Source organism: Parasteatoda tepidariorum, chromosome 3 (assembly GCF_043381705.1).
Source record: "Parasteatoda tepidariorum isolate YZ-2023 chromosome 3, CAS_Ptep_4.0, whole genome shotgun sequence".
In the NCBI taxonomy this organism is placed as follows: domain Eukaryota; kingdom Metazoa; phylum Arthropoda; class Arachnida; order Araneae; family Theridiidae; genus Parasteatoda; species Parasteatoda tepidariorum.
In genome coordinates this window covers 64,613,222-64,632,288 of record NC_092206.1, presented here as the reverse complement: position 1 = coordinate 64,632,288, position 19,067 = coordinate 64,613,222, and the positions used below count along the sequence as shown (strand labels likewise).

At 30.5% G+C, this 19,067-nt stretch overlaps 1 protein-coding gene across 2 annotated transcripts in view; it reads right to left on the bottom strand.

The window, feature by feature from the left end:
• Positions 1 to 2,138: 2,138 nt before the first annotated feature.
• Positions 2,139 to 19,067, bottom strand: part of LOC107445685 (potassium voltage-gated channel protein Shaker) — a 237,248-nt gene continuing 220,319 nt past the window's right edge. For both annotated transcript variants that reach the window (XM_016060152.4, XM_043039400.2), the window contains exon 3: positions 2,139 to 7,283. The gene's annotated coding sequence lies outside the window, so the exon portion shown is untranslated. The remainder of the gene's footprint in view (positions 7,284 to 19,067) is intronic.

The window sequence follows — 19,067 nt, the reverse complement described above, 5'->3', positions numbered from 1 at the left end:
TTTCGCATTTTAGGTGATTCACAATATCGCAGTTTTATGTTGTAACATTAATTTAGTTTAACCATCAGGTTTTTTAAAAATTTAAATCTAGGGTATCGATTGCAATTGCTTTTATGATTCCTCTCTTTAAAATATTAATATTTTTTTAATAAAATTACCACCATCACGATATATTTTTTTAGATTACAAATAATTAATAGAAAGGACACAATATGAAATATGTCTCAAGTACAAAAGTTAGTTTTAAGCTGTTTTTAGTAAAAAACATGTATAATTTAAAGCAACTTTTTAAAGCCATTACTATTTTTCTCTCACTATTAAGTAGAATAGTTGTGACATATTCAAGATAAAAATTCCAGGGGATAACTTAACCTATAATTTTATTATTGCTTTGAAAAAGTTAAAATTTGTTTTAACAAATTTAAGTTGTGTATCGTAAAACCCGAATTTTTTAAAAATTATTTTTATGTTAGTCAATCAAAGCATTTAGTAGAAATTTTTGATGAATTAAAATAGATATTATGCTTTTGGAATATTATCTGTTGTTGCATTGCCTGCTCAGGGAGTATCACTGTAGATATTGTAAACAATGTATAAGATGACTAGAATTCTAACTTAGCAAATTTTTAGCTACACTTTCTTTGTTAAAAAAGCAATCATTAAAGTTAGAAAGAAAAATAGTAATAGTAAGTATGCAATGAAAAAAATTGTCTCAATAAGTTGTTTTATGTTTGTTTAGTTAAAATAAAATTGTTTTTCACAGAGGCTTGGGTCAGAGCATAAAACCTAGCCCAGCCTACATAGTCGTAAAATAGCCTTTCAGATGACTGCAAATATTGTTCATGACATATGAATGAACATTTATATGAAGAACGACCTATTTTTATTATTAGGGCATGCATTTTAAAAAGTAACTATTTTAGCTAGTCAAATCTTTCTGTAAAATAATTTTTTTCTTCTTTTTTTTTTAATATTAAAAAATTTTAGTCTATTCTTCAATCATTTTTTCAATGACCAAATATGAGGGGGTGTATAACCCCAATGCATAAACTGCAACTTAATTTTAGTGGATAAAGGAAATAACTGGGTCAAATACTCCCTAGGAATGCAGCCAATATTTTGAAAACTCTTTTTTTTTTCAATAGTATACTTCAGTAGAATTATACTCATCATCAAATAAATTCTTTGCTCATTTATTATAACTGAAGATTTGTAACTGAAAACTATTTTTTTTTGTAAAAATATTATATTTCATAAAAATTAATGAAAAAATGAGCCATATTAAATTGTACAATGGGCCTTCCAGATACCCTAGTAGTCATTGTGCCTGACTGTAAAACCAGTGGTTGCAGATTCGCTCAAGGCATGGATATTTCTCTGTGTGGTGTGTGAATGTGGCCTACCCTATGAGCGAGTATCTCTGGCAGTGTAGTGAGGGTAATGCTGTTCGCCTCTGTAACAGGTTCACAAGTACCTTCCGGATAATGTTAAATGAATAATACTTGCGGTACCTTTCGAGGCAAAGAGCAAGAGTTGAGTGCTTGCCGTTAAAAAAAAGTAAATTGTACAATGGACAAAATTTATGCTCCGAAAATGAGAAAAAGCTGATTGAAAAACCTTTTCATATCTAGTTAGCTTTCTGGAGAAATAAGAACCCAGGCTGCCAAGACTCATTAAAAGTAACAACGTATATGTACTAGACTGTTTCTGAAGTCGGAAAATAACTTGTATGATATCTTGGTAATCATGAACATTTATTTCTTGCAAAAGCAAGGTAGAAATAAAATGGTTTTTCAGTACCAGTTTTTTCTCTTTCCCAGTTACAAACAGCTTTGGATGGATTTATGGTACCTAAAGGGAAAGAAAAAGGAATGGATACCTTTTAGATGCCTTTCTTGTAAGAAAAGATGTTTATCTGATTTTGTTGACAACGATTTTGGGAAAAGGTACTGAATTTAAGAAGATTTTAGTGAATGTTACATTATGTGAATTTTTTGGAGGCAAAGATGCTTGTTTGAAATTACACCAGTTAGAATTGTGGGAAAAAAGGACTATATATAAACATAAAAAAAAAGATTCTAATAATTTATCACTTAAATTGATAGTGTGGAGAAAAAAAGGAAGAAATTGAGACAAGATAAAATGAAACATAACTTTATTGAGCGCGCTTCTACAATCCTGGAGAGTGGTTTGGTGCGGCAACGGCTGGGTAAACAGTTACCCTAACCTGAGACAAAGGGGAATCAACTGCAGAATGCACAAAGAATATTCTTTTATACTCTGGGATATGTTTGCATAAGTATATCACATTTTGCAAAGAAAACAAATTAATTGTATATGCAACCTCAGAAATCAAACAAGTTTATGCTCTTTTACAAAGTTGTAAAGGGTGGCAAAACTTTCTTATACAAAAGCAAGTGGCAAAACAATTAGCACCAGGACGGTCGGTTCAACCTGCTTCGTTGATCATTTTGGAGCTTTCACCTTACTCGTCTTCTTTAAAACTTTTACAGGTATTCCAACCGTGTTTGGGTTAAAGTCAGAAAAAACATAAGTTTAAATTTGAATAGTAGAATTTTATGAGGCAGTTTTATGAGTAATTGGATGACATTTTTTATTCATGAATTTGGGATTAAAATGTGTCCCCAAAATAAAATCAGTTGATGGTATATCGTCTGATGAAATTAAGTATTAGGGCTAATTTCATGAAACTAACTGAATTTTAGACCTGCTGAACAGAAATGAAGCTCTTGTTACTAATATTTAAAAAATAACAAAGTATATGAAAATATACTATAGCCATTATAATATAAAGCCATTCAAGCAGGTTTAGTTATTTTTCTGTATATAGCTAAAATAATAAATCTTTAAGAAAGAAATTTAAATAGATATTTATGTTCAATTCAGGATATTTAGGTTTAGATATTTAGGCAGTCTTTATAATTTTTCTAATATTAGCTGTTAGACTGGCTTGTACACGGATATTTAGTTTCAGTTAACGGTATATTGTTAATTGATATGATTAATATTTTTTGGAAAATGTGATATAGTTTAATCCCAATTTCATAAATGCCTATTCAGTTGCTTTCAAATGTCAGCCTGTTACCCATAGAATTCTCCATACATTATCTTATTTTGAAAGGTGAATAAAAGGTTTTATTTTTATAATTCATCAGGAACTTTCCTGTCGATTCTAACTAAATCCTACCTGATTATTTTAACTTTTATTTTTGAGTTAATGAAATTAAAAATATATAAATTTTAAATACCTTTAGGTTAACAATATTATTATTAGTAATAAAACTTTTAATAATTTATTTACTATTTTTTTGTATCGGACGGAACTTGCAGCATTACTTATTCATATAATTTATTTTAATAGTTCTAAACTATACTCATATTTCTAGGTAATTAATTTTAGTTATATAGTTTATGAAGGCTTTTGATATCTCCTGAAAAGCAATCTTATTCTTATATAAAGAACAAACCTCTATAGTTACTTTTTTTTTTAAAGACTTCCTTCTAATATCATACTTTACTTTTGTTGCATCTAATCTTTAATTCTTTCTATGTGCAATTACTTCGATACATGAAAGGTTTGAAAAATGCAAGTATATTCATTTTGAAATTCGCTAAATTACAAGTTTATGCTATTCGGAGCCTAAATTATGTGCATCAAGTTAATAATTTTAAATCTAATTAGTAAAAAGCAGATTAAATTATCTATCAAAGATGCATTTTCTTCAAAGCTCCCATTCAGCTCTATAAATATCACAGATATCAAGAAATTAGTAGGATATATAGTAAAGATGTTTTCATATTGAACTAAGTAATTTTGTTTCCTATAAGGTTTTCTTTTACATATTTATCTTTATAGAAATGATAAGATTCAATTATATTTGATAGCAAACAAACTTCTTGTAAATAAAGGCTGTTATTTGCAAATACAATTATTATTTCTTTTATGATCTTTTAGGAATAAATGATTTTAAGAAATACAAATATTTTTTCCTAAGAATTTCTAAAATGTTAATACTTGTATTTTTCAACTAAACTATTTCTGGAAGAACAGTATCTCATTTCGCTCCTTTTTTTCAGCAGCTCCGTTAGCAGTTGTTCCCATTTCAATTTCCAGGATTTTTCGTTAAAATAGAATAGCACTGACAGAGGCAGAAGTTAAGTCTTCAGAAAAAAATGGTCTGAAACCTGCTAGCTTATTTCCTTGGATGGAGCTACTTTTTATTTGGACGCGTAACTGATTCTATTTAAACTAATTTTGGAGACGGAAAGCTTTGAGTAACAACACTCTTGAAAACTGACTCTCCTAGATGCTACTGGTATGATGACCAAGACCCGACATTATACATATGAGCTATTTGGTTTTGTTTTCGTTTTTTCTTTAAAACCTAACCTATTTTTCTTTGTTTCGATCATTTAATTTCATTGTTTTTTTTTTAATAAGCAGTTAGCGTTTATAGTAAGATGGCAGGTTCAACTGAGCCAAGACTGTTCGAGGAAGGGGAACAGTGAACCCTATTCTGGCGAATGATCAATTAAGCTACACCGAAATTTCTAATATTTAGCAATCTATCTTCTACTTATGTATAAGATTAATGATCCGTTTTTAAGTTTAGAGCTAATGCTACTGAACGTTACTATTATATTTGATAATGCGACCAGGGCTTGAAATCTCTTCAATAAGTATTCACTTAAAAACGACTCTAAAATTTTGAGCTGGATATTTAGAGTAACAATGTGCGTCTCTAAAAAAGTATGGATTTAGCGAGTTGGCGAATGGAACTTGCGAAGAAAAGTTCTAGTTCTATCTCCTAATTTTGATTAAAACTGTGTAAATAGAAATTTTGCTGTTTTACAGGCGATTCTATTATAGCTAAATAGATCTAGCGAATTCTAGAAATTTTTCTAAGCAATAAAAGGTTTTTAATCTTTCAAGCCCTGCTCTTTATAAATTCAACTACAGCTTTGATGATTTTTATTTTATCTCTTGAAATGATTATGGTTGTAGTATATGAATTAGGTTTAGTCTAAACCGTCATCGGCAGTACTCTACATTATCTAGCATTCCTTAGGCACTAGGTCTCTTGAAGTCTATCCATAGCCAACCATCTTATAGTTTAACATACTTCCATTAGCAACCATTCAACCACTCTCCTGCTTTAACGAGATTAGAACTAGAATAAGAGCACTTGTGAAAACTTGCCCATGACAAAATGTACGGGCAAGTTTCAGATTCCCGTTGCCATACTGTGGAATAATTTTAAACCTTTGAAAGGAAATTTAACATAGAATTTCTGCGAATTTATAAATTTATGTCATAAATTGATAACAATCACAGTGTGACAACAGGTGGCGTATTATTATTATTTTTTTTACTTTATTTCTACGCCTTTCGTAAGTTAAAGCGAACGCATTGTTTTTTATGTGTTAATATAATATTTTGTATGAGCATAAAAGACAATAAGTTCGTTTTAAAGAGATCCCCTAAAATGCCTTTTTTATTATGACATTTAGGTCTAACGTTAAAGCATTAAGCACATCATCCGGTTATAGTTACATTAAGGTTTCATAATAAATTATGTAATAACTCTATTGAAAAAAAAAGTTTTATTATTGTTAATAATTCATTTTAAGCAAACGAGCTGAATTTGTCTACGGTATAACGCTATCACAGTAAAGCAGACAATTTTTTTAATAATTGATACATTAATGCTCAGCTCTTATTTTTTTTTTAAGCAACATTTTGTATCTTAATATTAAACGTCAAGTCAATGCCTGAAAAATCATAAAAAATACCCTGTGCGGAAAGCTAGAAAATAAATTTATTATTAACCCAACTCTTGATATGTACTTAATAATAAAAATTGAAAGAAATGTTTGCTTGATAGTAATTTCTGTGGAAAAAAAAATCATGTGGACCCATGACGCAATTTTCGTACTGTGACGTATTAAAAGGGTTGATATTGTATAATATGAGGAATCTACTAATTCTGTTAAATTTTACTTTTTGTCTTGAACCGTAACTGTCTTGGAAAAACATTTCATGTCAACAAATTCTGGTGAGCTTATACACTTTTTAGTATTGACCCTAAAAAAGGGACACAAGACATTAATGGGTTAATATTTCATGAAAATAAAGTCTACCTTATTTTAGCCTCTGTCTTGAACCATAACCGGATTTTTAATAAAGTTTTTAAAAATTAGAAAATGTTGTAAAAGATATTAGATTAGACATCGTTAAAGATGTATAAAAAGATTTGAAGGAAATATTGCTTTTGTGAGGTGGATGATTAAAAAGGGTGGTAAAGTATTAATCAGCCAAGTGTGGAAACGCAGCTATTGTTTTCAAAATACAGGACTTAGCTTAGTTTGAAGAAGAAATTTTAGGTGATCTCTCAATTGGTAAAGTATATATATATATATTTATATTTAAATAGTCTATTTAAATAGCTCCTTAATTTGCCTTTTCCAGGCAAAATGAGTTTACTTTGTTTCAGTTCTTGCTTCTTCGACTAGTTTCACTGGAATCTTGAAGTGAAATAAATTCACTGCATCCATTTGTGATTCATTTTTGGAATTGGTTGATTTGTGCTAGTTAAGTTCGACGTCACAGTTTTGTGGAGATATACAGCTCTGTACGAATCACTCACTTGAAGACACTCTTGAGGTTTTAAGGTCCTATGTACAAAAGCACGTCATGAAAGGATGACGACATTTGCGTTTGGTTTTCGTTTATAGCAATATTTTTACGAACATCAATCGATGAAACGATTGCGAAGTACTTGCTTTGCACGTTCGTTTAATGGAATTTTTCATTATAATGGAATTTTCCGATTCAAACTATGTTAATTTCATGTGCTATTTGATTTTAACGATTCTTTTGGAACTCTGGTAAGCTTCGTTTGGTTGTTGACTAACGAAAAGCAAACGCAAATGCTATATGAAATGTTAGGACATGGATCATAACTACTCAGTAGTAACAATAGAAGCCATTTCGCTTTGTATTCCGGCGTTGTTTTTTTCGCGTCTGTAGAAAAAATAAGTTAATGAAATTAAACATGTGAGATGAATGGATATTTGTGATAAAAAGCATCTGCAAATGTCTTTCTGTACACAGTGGAGCCAAGAATTGTCAGAGAGTCCATTGGCACATAGGTCACTGGTTTAATGATAAGGAAAAAGAAGTCATCACTTTGATCAGTTGTGTATATTCAGGAAAGATTTGTTCTCAGATGTGAAACCAGAATTGGCTTCTTTTCTGAAATCTGTGACATCAGTTAAGAAAAATACAACACATCATTTTTAAAGTAAAATAAATGCACCAATCAATGACGTAAAATAAATACATCCTATAAACCATTTTCAAAGTAAAAACACTGAACAATTATCAAATAATATACGTTTTATATTTTTTCAAAATGCAACTATCCGATTTAAAAACAGTTTCCTTAGAACATTAATGCCTCACTACAACTATTGCACTAATGAAAAAAGTGGTAGTACATAGCGAATGCTCCAAAATTCGATCGACAAATTCAGTGGGATGGTAAATAGCATCAAGTGAATAAAAACTTATCATAGAATAACCGCAAACCACATTTGGAGGGTGAAATTCGCATAAATATAGAGCAGACGAAAGGTAGTGGTAAATTAAGGTTTGTCCTACCTAAATTAGGCGCTTGTGTTTAATTGGCTTTAAAGCGTTCGCCGGTTTTTAATCCGTTTGATATTTTTCTATGAGATTACCTTAAACACCCCTGACATTTTCGAGAGTGTCAGGGAATCGTTTTCGCATCGTTGTAGACTGGAATGATGTCTATGAACGTCACTTCTAATAATTCATATAATAATTAAATAAATCTCTTAGTAGTCAGCAATTTTGTAGTTTGTCTAAACCTGCATGGAGTTTTCGGGCTTTTCATCATCTCAAAGTAGTTTTCGACTTTATATTCTATGTTAAGTTTTCATCTTGATGCTTTTTATCCCGCCTTCGAATTTGTTGGTGAAATTTTGGAACACCCTGTTCATGTTTATAGCCAAGAGGATATTTTTTCCTCTCTTACATAGGGCACTGTGATTTGTCTTTAAATTCAAAAAATATTCATATTGTGGAAGACTAAACTATCTTGTTTTTGAAAAAAAGAAAGAAAAAAAAGACTCCAGTAACGGAAGATTTCTTTTTTGAAAAAAAAAAAAAGAACAAATACAAGATGAAACATATTCCTAAGAATTGTATCATTCACATCGTCATAACGATTAGAATAAAATTTCACAAACACTTTAACATATTATTAAAACAACGTTTTTCACACTCTTAGGCTTTCCATCTCGTTTAATTTGATTAAAAATTTTTCATGAAATATAATTTTATCGAAGGTTTCGTTGCCGTAGTTGAACCACAATTTCTTTTATTATTCGGAGACTTATTTTAATTATATGAAAATTTACTAATCAGGTCTTACGCGCAATAATACACTTGCTATTAAAGAGGTAAATAAATAAATTATCGAGCTCCGAATCTTAATGTAACAAAATGTAAACTTGAATGCTCATGATCTAGTTTTGCTACTAGTATAAGGGTACTGCATCTTAAAACTTACCTTACTATGATCTAATTTTATCTTACAATCGTTTTAATCTCATGAATCGACTAAATTTTTTTAAAAATTAATAGAGATCTAAGCTGAACTATATTATTATCCTCCGAAACTTAAATCCTTTATACTGTGGTTCAATTTTAACGGGAACATTGTATTAAAGGTTGTAGCAAATTTGAATCGTATTTTAGTTCAAGGTACTGATGTTATGCTTCAACGTTGAACCAATTTTTAAAGAATATAGCTTATTCCAGTAAAATTTGTCATGGATATTGTATCTATTCCCGCTAAAGTGGTGAAGTCCAGTTATTCTATGGATTATCTAGTTAATGCTGAGATTAACTAAGGATCAAAAAATTGCTTAATCTCTCAGATTACCTAGGTAACTTTCAAACTACCTAGGTAAACTGCACATTACTTACCTTGCACTCATTAAAGTGAAAATAAGATCTTCTCTGGAACAACAGTAAGGTTTCTGAACGCTTAAATTAACATAATGTTACTTATTTGCGCTAGCTAAAACCTCAAGCTACTGTAATCAACACGTTAGTTGATAGAGTCAATCATCAATCCGTTTAAAAACTATAATGCGAAGAGTCAAACGGTTTAAAATATTATTAACATATTTTTTATTTATTTTTCAATATCTAAAGAATCAAGTCAATGCAATCAATCAATCAACTAATCAGTTGATTGTTTGATGAGAAAACAAACTTTTGAACTTAACCCCTTCCTCCTCACTCCCGTGAAAATGACTGGGTGAGGTTTCGCCCTCTATTTCTCGCTCCCGTGAAATTTCTGGGCTGGAGTGTTCACTTGTAACGCGTCAACATGAATAAAACTAATTAATTACTTTTGCCCGGAAAACATTTTATTTCCCATTTTACACACCAGATGGCAGTACCAGGATAATTTTAAGGTAATTGTAGATAGTTATTTTATTTTAAACTAAAAGTCAGCACTAATCAAATACGTGTATTTGGCAAAATAGGCACTTTTATGACCGTGTTCTTGCAAATTTACCGATCGTTAAAGGGTTAAACTACACGGAAATCGTTAATATTACGTAGGTAAATTATGGAGAGCTCATGATTCCGTATTTAGACTCACTACACTAGTTAATCTTCAGATGAGCTCGGTAATATTCATATTAACGGCTTTTGTGCTTAAGAGGACGCCATACCACTGGAGAAACTTTTCGTCGCAAATTCTCTTTCACTTCCTTTACTAATTTAAAAGAAAGAAAAGTGAGTTCGGCCAAACCATAAAGTTTCAAATACTGCAAAGAATTTTTCAAATATCAAAAGGAAAATAAATTATGAGGAAATAACTCAGGATTACGCAAGGGAGAAATTCTCTTCAAATAATTAGTTTGCATTATAGGGTAAACTAACCAGTGAAGGAACACTTAAGCTTCGCTTGCGTTTTAAAAAATCTTATTAATTTCAAAATTCGTAATTTTAGTTAAATGACAATGTCAACATATTTATTACTAATTGCAAATTATGTAAAAAAAAATTGTCGAGAACTTACATAATATAGTTTTAAAGTTTTGGAGGTTCAAATAACAAGTAGTAAGAAGACCCAGTGAAGGAACAGCTTTTACCAGTGAATGAACACCCAGTAAAGGAACACTAAATTTTGGTTATTTTTTAATGCTCTTTTTGAATTTATAAGCCATACAAATATTTAAAAACAAGCCTATTCTTGAAATTATAACATATAAATACTTGGAAAATGTTAACTTTTTTTTTGTAATNAGATTTTTAATGTGAAATCGACGGGAATCGTACAATATCGTACACACAATTTCGATTTTCGCCAATATTGACAATGTCGGTCGATGTAAACTAAAGCTGTTACAATATCCCTGTGCTACTTGGGTATCTCAGTACTTTATTATACTATGATGCTTTAAAAAAAATAATAAAACGTAACTTCAATAACTATATTTTGAATTCTCTTTTTCACAGTGAGAGAAATAAAACTATTACATGCAATTAATACCACTTCAAACATATAAAAGCAAACACTCATCTTATAATTTCTTCAAAGAAACAATGTGTTTCAGAGATAATAACAAATTCAAAATTTTTTCCAGAGAAGTCTATTTGATCAGGTAATCCAAAACATTGCTAGATGACTTCCTATTGTTTGGCAGTAAGCTATTGTTACCAATCAATCGAAAGAAAAACTTTCAAATTCTTATTTTTAATCAATATATGTGAAATGTTCTTTCACTGGGTAGTGTTCCTTCACTGGTTGGTTTACCCTATTTTGAAATTTTTTTTCCCCTGAGGGAAATATTTTTCACCTGAATTCACAATTTTCTTTTTTTTAAATTAATAACAGAGGTGAAAGAGAATTTGCTATAAAAAGTTTCTCCCGTAATATAGCGTCCTCTCAAGCTGTAACATATCTGCTGTCAGTGAAACTACTTAAGAATACGAATAACTCCTTATTTTCAACACCATCCGTGTTCTCTATATAAGTTTTCTTGAAATATATACGTATTATTTTGTCCGTAAAAATGCAAAAAAGATGTAGAAATATTTAAAACGTGTATGAAATACACAACTGTTCAAATTTTAGTAGCCTAACTTTTCCTGTCTGTAAAGTCCATGTGTGGTTTATAAATAAATCATCGAAGAAACTCTTCGCCATTAATATTTTGCAGCTAAAACACGAGAAAAAGAATTCATTTTGGACCATTTTGACACATTTTTGAGTTCTGAAATGGATACGATTTGATTCTCACGGGACCGATTCTTCTATTTATAGCATCAGAAAACAGATGTGGTTGATCGGTACGTTTATCCTTTATGGATGAATTTCTCTGTATTTTAATGTCTTTTTTTTTCGTTGCTCGTTTTTCTGATTGTCAAATACTTGGAATGTATGACTAGCTATCAGTTTTGTTTCCGATTTTGTATTCCGGTGAGCGAAAAATGCCAGGGATAAAACTTCTAGCTAAATCATCTTTTTTCTTCTTTTAGAATTTGCTGATGTATCTTCATACCTTTATTTTTACGAATATAATAAATATCCATGACTATTTGTTGTTGTTAATATTGCACTTCTTTTTATGACTCTGTAATATTAATAATTTTTTTTTCTTCTCAACAACAAAATCGCAATCATTTTCAGATTGTCTGCGAATGCATAAATTAAATTTTCGTCAAAGAAACTCTGCTCTCTGTATGGGGTATAGAAGTATTGCTATTGGGGTAAAAAAATATTTTTCTAAGTGTTCTAATTACATCCATCGATCAGTTTTGAAAAAAAATTAGCTATATGACAAAAGTTCGATGACACTTAAGCTAGCTAAATAGTAAAAATCCTTGGAATAACTATGTATTGTAAATTTTAAACAGCTTTAAATGTAAAGAGTAAGATCAATATAAGCAGTACAAAAGAGTACTTGGAATCAGGAAATTACTCTGGGAAACGAATTTTTTGTAGCATTTATACAAATACTTAACCTTGCATAATTCGGGTGTGGGGATTTTAACACTAGGTTTACGGACATTTCTTAAATACCTATCTCTACGAACACACGTCAATTTGACACATGAACCAATACATCACTAGGTTTACGGACGTTTCTTATATACCTATCTCTACCAACACACGTCAATTTGACACATGAACCAATACATCACTAGGTTTACTGACGTTTCTTATATACCTATCTCTATGAAGACGACAGATCTGGTGATGACATCATCAAAATCATAAATGATTCTACAACGCTACCAATTGTGAAGAAGGTTTTCAAGACAAAGAATTTTGTCGAAATTAAGCTTCACGATCATGAGGCAAAGACTAAATTAACAATTAGCATCAAAAATAAGCTCGAATTCCACGACAAAGAACAACGCCTTACCTCACTTATAATTCTGAATGCACCAGCTCTCTTTGATGGCAACAGTATATCCAACATCCTCCAGCATTTCAGTGAATCATCATTTGACAATAATACCATCACCTACACAAAGTCAATACCTCACAAAAAACATGTTGACAAGAAACATCTCATTGTCAATGTATCGCATAAACTTGCTCAACAACTCCTGAGGACAAAACACATCTACATAGGCCTGAACAGATGCATTGTCAAAAAAAGAATTCTACTTCGACGCTGCTCATGGTGTCAAGGTCTTGATCATTCCACCCACTCTCGCCCTCAAGAATTCGCCACTTGCTCTAACTGCGGAGGCGACCATCACACAAATGAATGTCACTCCGGCGAAAAATATTGCATCAACTGTTGGCACACCAATACCTTTTTTGGAACCAGCCATAATCCTTATCATCAAGCCTCAGACATCACTTGCCCTGCGCATCGCCAGGCCCTTCTTGAATTACGATCTCGTTCTAATGATTATTAAATGTTACCACCTTCTAGCTATAACTTCTCTGCCACTTCTCAATCTATTCACTTATGTCTCTTGAATATACCTATCGCAAGAGAAACTTTATAAACTTTTTCCTCATTGCAGACGTTTTGTAGCTGACTCTTATTTTTTATTTTTATTTATTTAATATTTTCTTTCAAAATTCTTGCTATCCAGCCTCCTTGAGAGCCTTACACTTTCGACAGCTGTCAAAATAATCTACTTATGTTTTCCAGTTACTAATCTACATTTACTTTCTTGTACTTAACAAGTGTATCAAAATTCTTATGCGTATCTCGATGTCGCAATGCTCTGCATTTATTCTTTCAAAATTCTAAAATATGCATTTGTTTGAGGCATTTCACTATGCCTTTGCATTTAATGTTGTAAATATTTTCATACTTTAATTTTTTCTTTATATGTCATTTATACTTGCTGCAAATGTAATTTTTTGTGTTTTATGTATGTTTTGTCTGTAGAATGTTTGTTCTACTCTCGTGTGCCCTGAATAGGGCGGGACGAGGTATCAATAAACAAACAATATACCTATCTCTACGAACACATGTCAATTTGACACATGAACCAATACATCACAAGATTTATAGACGTTTTTTATATACCTATTTCTACGAACACGCGTCAATTTGACGTATGAAAGAACACATATAATTGTGATTCTTAATTTAATAAATTCAATTCAGTAGATTTTTATCCACCACTATTTCTAAATAACTCGTAGTCTTATATAATTCACCACTTTATATTTTCGAAACTTACTTAGTTGTTATTTACCATTCTTTTAATTATTTTGGTGGGTCCGGAGCTGTTGGCATCTCTGCAATTAGAAACCAATGTAATTGTATACTATAAGAAAAAAAATGAAGATGTGAGATATATATTTATGAAATATTCTAGTATTTTAGGTTTCAATACTCAAACTAAGCAACTGAAACCTTCAAAATCTGACACTCTGACATCAATTGACATTCTGCGTTTGTTCTTTCCATTATTGCTAATCGGCAACAGTTGTTAATCGCTTTTTTTATTTGAGATAACGATATAGGATAACAAATCGAAGTATTGTCGGTACATTCCTATTTATTATTGATGTGATAATTGCTTGTTTACTCAAAATTTTGTCGATCGCGTCAAACTGACGCATATCCGTAGAGAGAGGTATACCACATAGAGAATTTCAATATTTCAACGCTTTTGAAGAAAATAGCCTACAATATATATTTACTTCGATCAATGGTTGAAAGTCATTACAAGAGATAAAATAAAAATTCAAACCGGTTTTATAATTTTCCTTACAAAACTCGAAATTCGTCAAAATGACGCGTCTCGTAAGCCTAGTGTTAAATATGAAATTAGTGTTGCTACTTAAGCTATGTTTTTTTTTTCTTAGATTACATTTTTAGTCTATTTTTTTTCGAAATGATTAAAAAGATTCGAAAGATTTAAAACACTATACGTAACAAGGGGCGGCAACAACAGTTACAGAAAAAATTAATTAGATTAGAGATTACAAACATGACTTTATTCCTTGGCGGTCTAGTGTCGACTGAGTGGTGCTACGGTCGTGAGAAAATTTTAGCATGAGCCATTGGTCAAACAGACGATAAGCCTAACACTCCAAACTTAGTTTATAAGGTTACTACACATTTGAGTCGGATACTTTTTCGAACAAACCTCATGTACAGTGCGCAAAATAAAAAACGGACCACCCTGATAAACTTTTGATCCATTAATCGGATCTTCACGTTCTAGGCCTCAATTTTAATGACTCATGGAGGTGACCTTAAATATGCTAATTTAAGGTCACCTCCTTGACCTTAGTGCAGACGATATTTTAAGTTACGAAATCAGACACAAAAGAGTACTTTCTCTGAATAAACATACCTTTTTTCGATGGATTCGGATTTCAGATCCCCAAAATATAGGGAGTGGCCGCAATCTGGAAAATATGTCCCCAAAGTTTGGTCTGGAGAGCTGTCTAAAGTTTGGACCCCTTAGTGTTAATTTTATGTTTTGTGTCTCCAAATCTTGAAAAATTTTTAAGCGAATTAAAAAAATCATGTGCACAGCTATAAAATTTGTTTATCCTAAGATAATTCCCTAAAAATATAACTTTTAGAAAATATTTATTATTTTTTTATTATTGTAATTAATAATAATAAAAAAAATTTAATTGTAAGGTATCAAATTTTTTACATCATTTTAAAGAATGTAATTTTAATAGACGAGATATGAACGCAATCGATTGAATAGTTCCTGAGAAATTGAACTTTAAAGAAGCAGTATTTTTAAAATTCAATTTCTTAAGAATTATTCAATCTATTTCGTTCAAATTTTGTATTTCGTCATGAAAATTACATCCTTTAAAATGATGTAAAGAATTTTATATCTAGCAATTCAAAACTTTTTCGACTATTATTAAATAAAATAATAAATATTTACTAAAAGTTATATTTTGTATGAAATTATCTTTGAATAAACGAATTTTATAATTGTGTGCAAACATTTTTCTACACACTTAAAAAATTCTAGAGATATGGCGAAATACGTAAAACTTAAAATTAACATTAAGGGGTTCAAACTTTGGATCCTGTTCAAACTCTGGGGACCATACTGTCCAGATTGCGGCTACTTTTTATTATTTTGGGGGGCAGAAAACGTATGTTTATTCAGAAAAAGTACGTTTTTGTGTTTGATTTCGTAATTTAAAATTTCATCCGCACTAATAAATTAACATATTTGCGGTCACCCCTTCAAACCTTTAAGGTTGAGTGAAGATCCGATCATTAGATCAAAAATTATTCAGGGTGATCCGTTTTTTTACTTTATTTTGAGCACCGTACTTCATTTATTATTTTTTTTTAAAGTTTTATAATGTACTTTTAATCTAAATATTTAACAATTCAAAAAATTTTAAATTGTATCTAACGAAAGTTTTATAAAACACAAACAACGTGAATAAAACACAATGGACGTTAGTTTGTGTTCCATAGACAAATAGCTTCCTTAGTGAAACTATAGTAAGTCCATTTCTGTCTCTTTATTTGTGCTTTATTTAAGTTGATTTTGCCTCATTCTACGTAGAACAAAGTATACCCTATCCTCTTTTGGAACTTACGTGTTATTTAAAATTTATCCTTACTCAAAAAATTTAGCTACTCTAATTTTCTAATAGAACTAAAACCGATAATTACTTTTAGATACAATGTTGTTTTCGTCTTTCAGAGATCAAAATTCGAGTTACATTTAAAATTTTTAACAAGTCTATGGTTTAGTTCGAATAAGAGATTAAGTGATGATAATTCCGGGGTCAGTCGATCAGCTTATCCTCTTAAGCGACCTTCACCTCTTTTTTTTCTTCATTCAATCGATTCCACAAGGACTCTCGTCCGCCATCATCAAAACAAACCAAACTACGCACGCGCCATTTTGCTTGCGTCGTCACTACCATGGCAACGGGTCTGGCGATCCCCTCGTGGTGCAACCTGCTGCTTTGTTGTTCACGCTGTCTCATCTGAATTAACATTGAAACTTTCAGACACGAATGACCAACTCTTATCAATCATTCAATAGAACTCAACAAGTGTGTGGCTCGAATTGTTTCTTTACTACGGACATAGAGGACTGTGTCCTTAGGGGTGGTGTTCGAATTTTCAGACAGTGAGGCTGAAATTAAGGTGGGGCGAAAAAAATGAAATTTTTTTTTAAATATTGTCTCTTAATAGCTGCAAAATGTTGCCTTTGGTAATAGCTAGTTAATGTGTAATATTTGATAAATATTATTGAATATCTTAGGGCTCAGTCGTCGTAAAGTTTTTTTTTTCACCTAAATTTTCTCATTACAACCAATGCTTTAACTAGTTTTAATTTTAATATATGTCTTTATTTTACTCATAACAGACATCTATGCATTATAAACTATGCACCGACCAAAGTCTCTTAAATTTCAAGATCTTTCGAGGTCTGACTCATGTTTAGGCAGGAAACTTAAGTTCTTAACCCTTTTACGCAGAATTTTTATTAAACATACCTTTCACTCTGTTTTTCATTATTTTGTATTAATTAAGATCAAAATAAGTGAGAAATATAGTTAGCATTTTAACATTTTATGATTATGAAATATAGCCTGAAACACTGGCGACTTTTTTTGCTTTAAAGGTAAAGTCTTCCAATCACGGCTCACTTCCAAACTATAATTTTTCAAATTTGCACTTATTTAAACCTAAACATAGTCATTTATATTTACAAAATAAATTATTGATAATTGGTTGAATATGAAGGAAAAAAAACTACCTTTTTGGATTTTAGCACAAATATGATTCCAATACTCTAAAAATATTTTTTTTAGCAATTATTAGACTGTTTTTAAGAATTAAAAAAATACCAAAATATAGTTTTGCTTATAATTGGAGAGACACGAAAAAATATACAAAAGAAACATCGGTATCCCATCTACGTCAAAGTGTTAAATTGCAAAGATTCTATACTTAGAATTAGAATTATTCACTTCGAGCAATTTTTACTATTCCCTACCCTTTAAGAAGTAGGTCAAAATTTTTCCTTGCCATTTTCAAAAACTTGTTTTTGCAAGAATCAAAATCAGAGGTTGAACTTAATAATTCTAGCTAGGAGTAAAGTCGCAACAAGAGTTTGCCAACACGCATCATGGTTTATATTTCGTGAGCAGGACTCAAATTTTACTTCTCAAAAAGGAAAATACTTGTAAAATTTTTGTTAAAAACTTTATTTTCCCCCTTGATGTTGAATTAAATATAATCCCTCATATAATCATTCAATGAGTGTAGAGCGAGTGACAAATACATCGTTTGTACATTCTGAATTTAGGAAATAAATTCCTATTGCTCATACACTGCTAGTAACTACAGCTGCTTTTGAAAGAGATTTTGCATCTCCAAATGGAATAAAATCTCAATTGTTAGCTTTGAAATAGTTGGATGATCTTTCCAGATAGTTTTGTGAAGGTAATCTTTTTCATGCCACCAATGAAGGCGTCCATAATGGCAAGAATTTCGAACATGAAGTTAAATGCAAGAAATGAAAAAATGCATAAAAAATTTAAGTTCTATTTATTTTGAAGGAATTTTGTCTGTTTTAGAAACCTTAGTCTAATTAATAGAGAAACAGTTAAAAAAGAAATGCAAAATAATGAGGAATAATGTTTATTAATTAAATGTTCAGGCCATAATTCTAGTGTACATACTTCGTATTATTTATAAGTGAATTATAATATAATTTATATGCTAATTATAATATAATTTGCATTGTAAAATAGTAATTCACTAATGTAATTTTGCTTTTGAAATTCACCCCTCAAAAATTAATAGTATAATCGAAACTCTAAAAAAAATTTCCTGGATAACACTGATCGCAACTGTAGCATAGGTTTTTCACGAAAGAAAAACATGCATAAAAATAAACTATTTTTGTATTTTGTAGACATTTTTATGAGTTTAAATATGTCATATATCAAAAATGTGAAAGAATTCAGTTCTTTGATAAAATTAAGCATTTCACTAGTGATTTCACTTCGAGTACTTTTACTACTTCACAATAGAGAAAGCATTAAATATTATAAAATTGGTTTAAAATGAAACTTCTTAAAAGTAGAAAATAAGTTATGCTACATAGTAGGCAATCGGTGGAAGAAAGAATACAATACCATTAATTTTGATACGATAGGGGTTTTATATATTTAGATACCAGGGATCAAAAATTATAATATCAAACACGTATTTTTTACCCTTATATGCCAGACAGGGTAGAAGGATACTGCATGAGAAATAACGTAAAATAGCGATTTATCTCCCCTCCAATTCAGACGAAAATTGTCAAGACGTCGGAGGTGGTGGATAAAAAAAATGACAATAATTGATGAGACTTAAATGTTACAGAATTTATTTAAGCTAATATAGCTTTAAAATTTTTATCCTAAGTTAGATATATTTTTGATGCGGTAAAAGTAAATTTGAAAACAATACCACGAAACAATACCAAACAATATATATCTATCTCTATG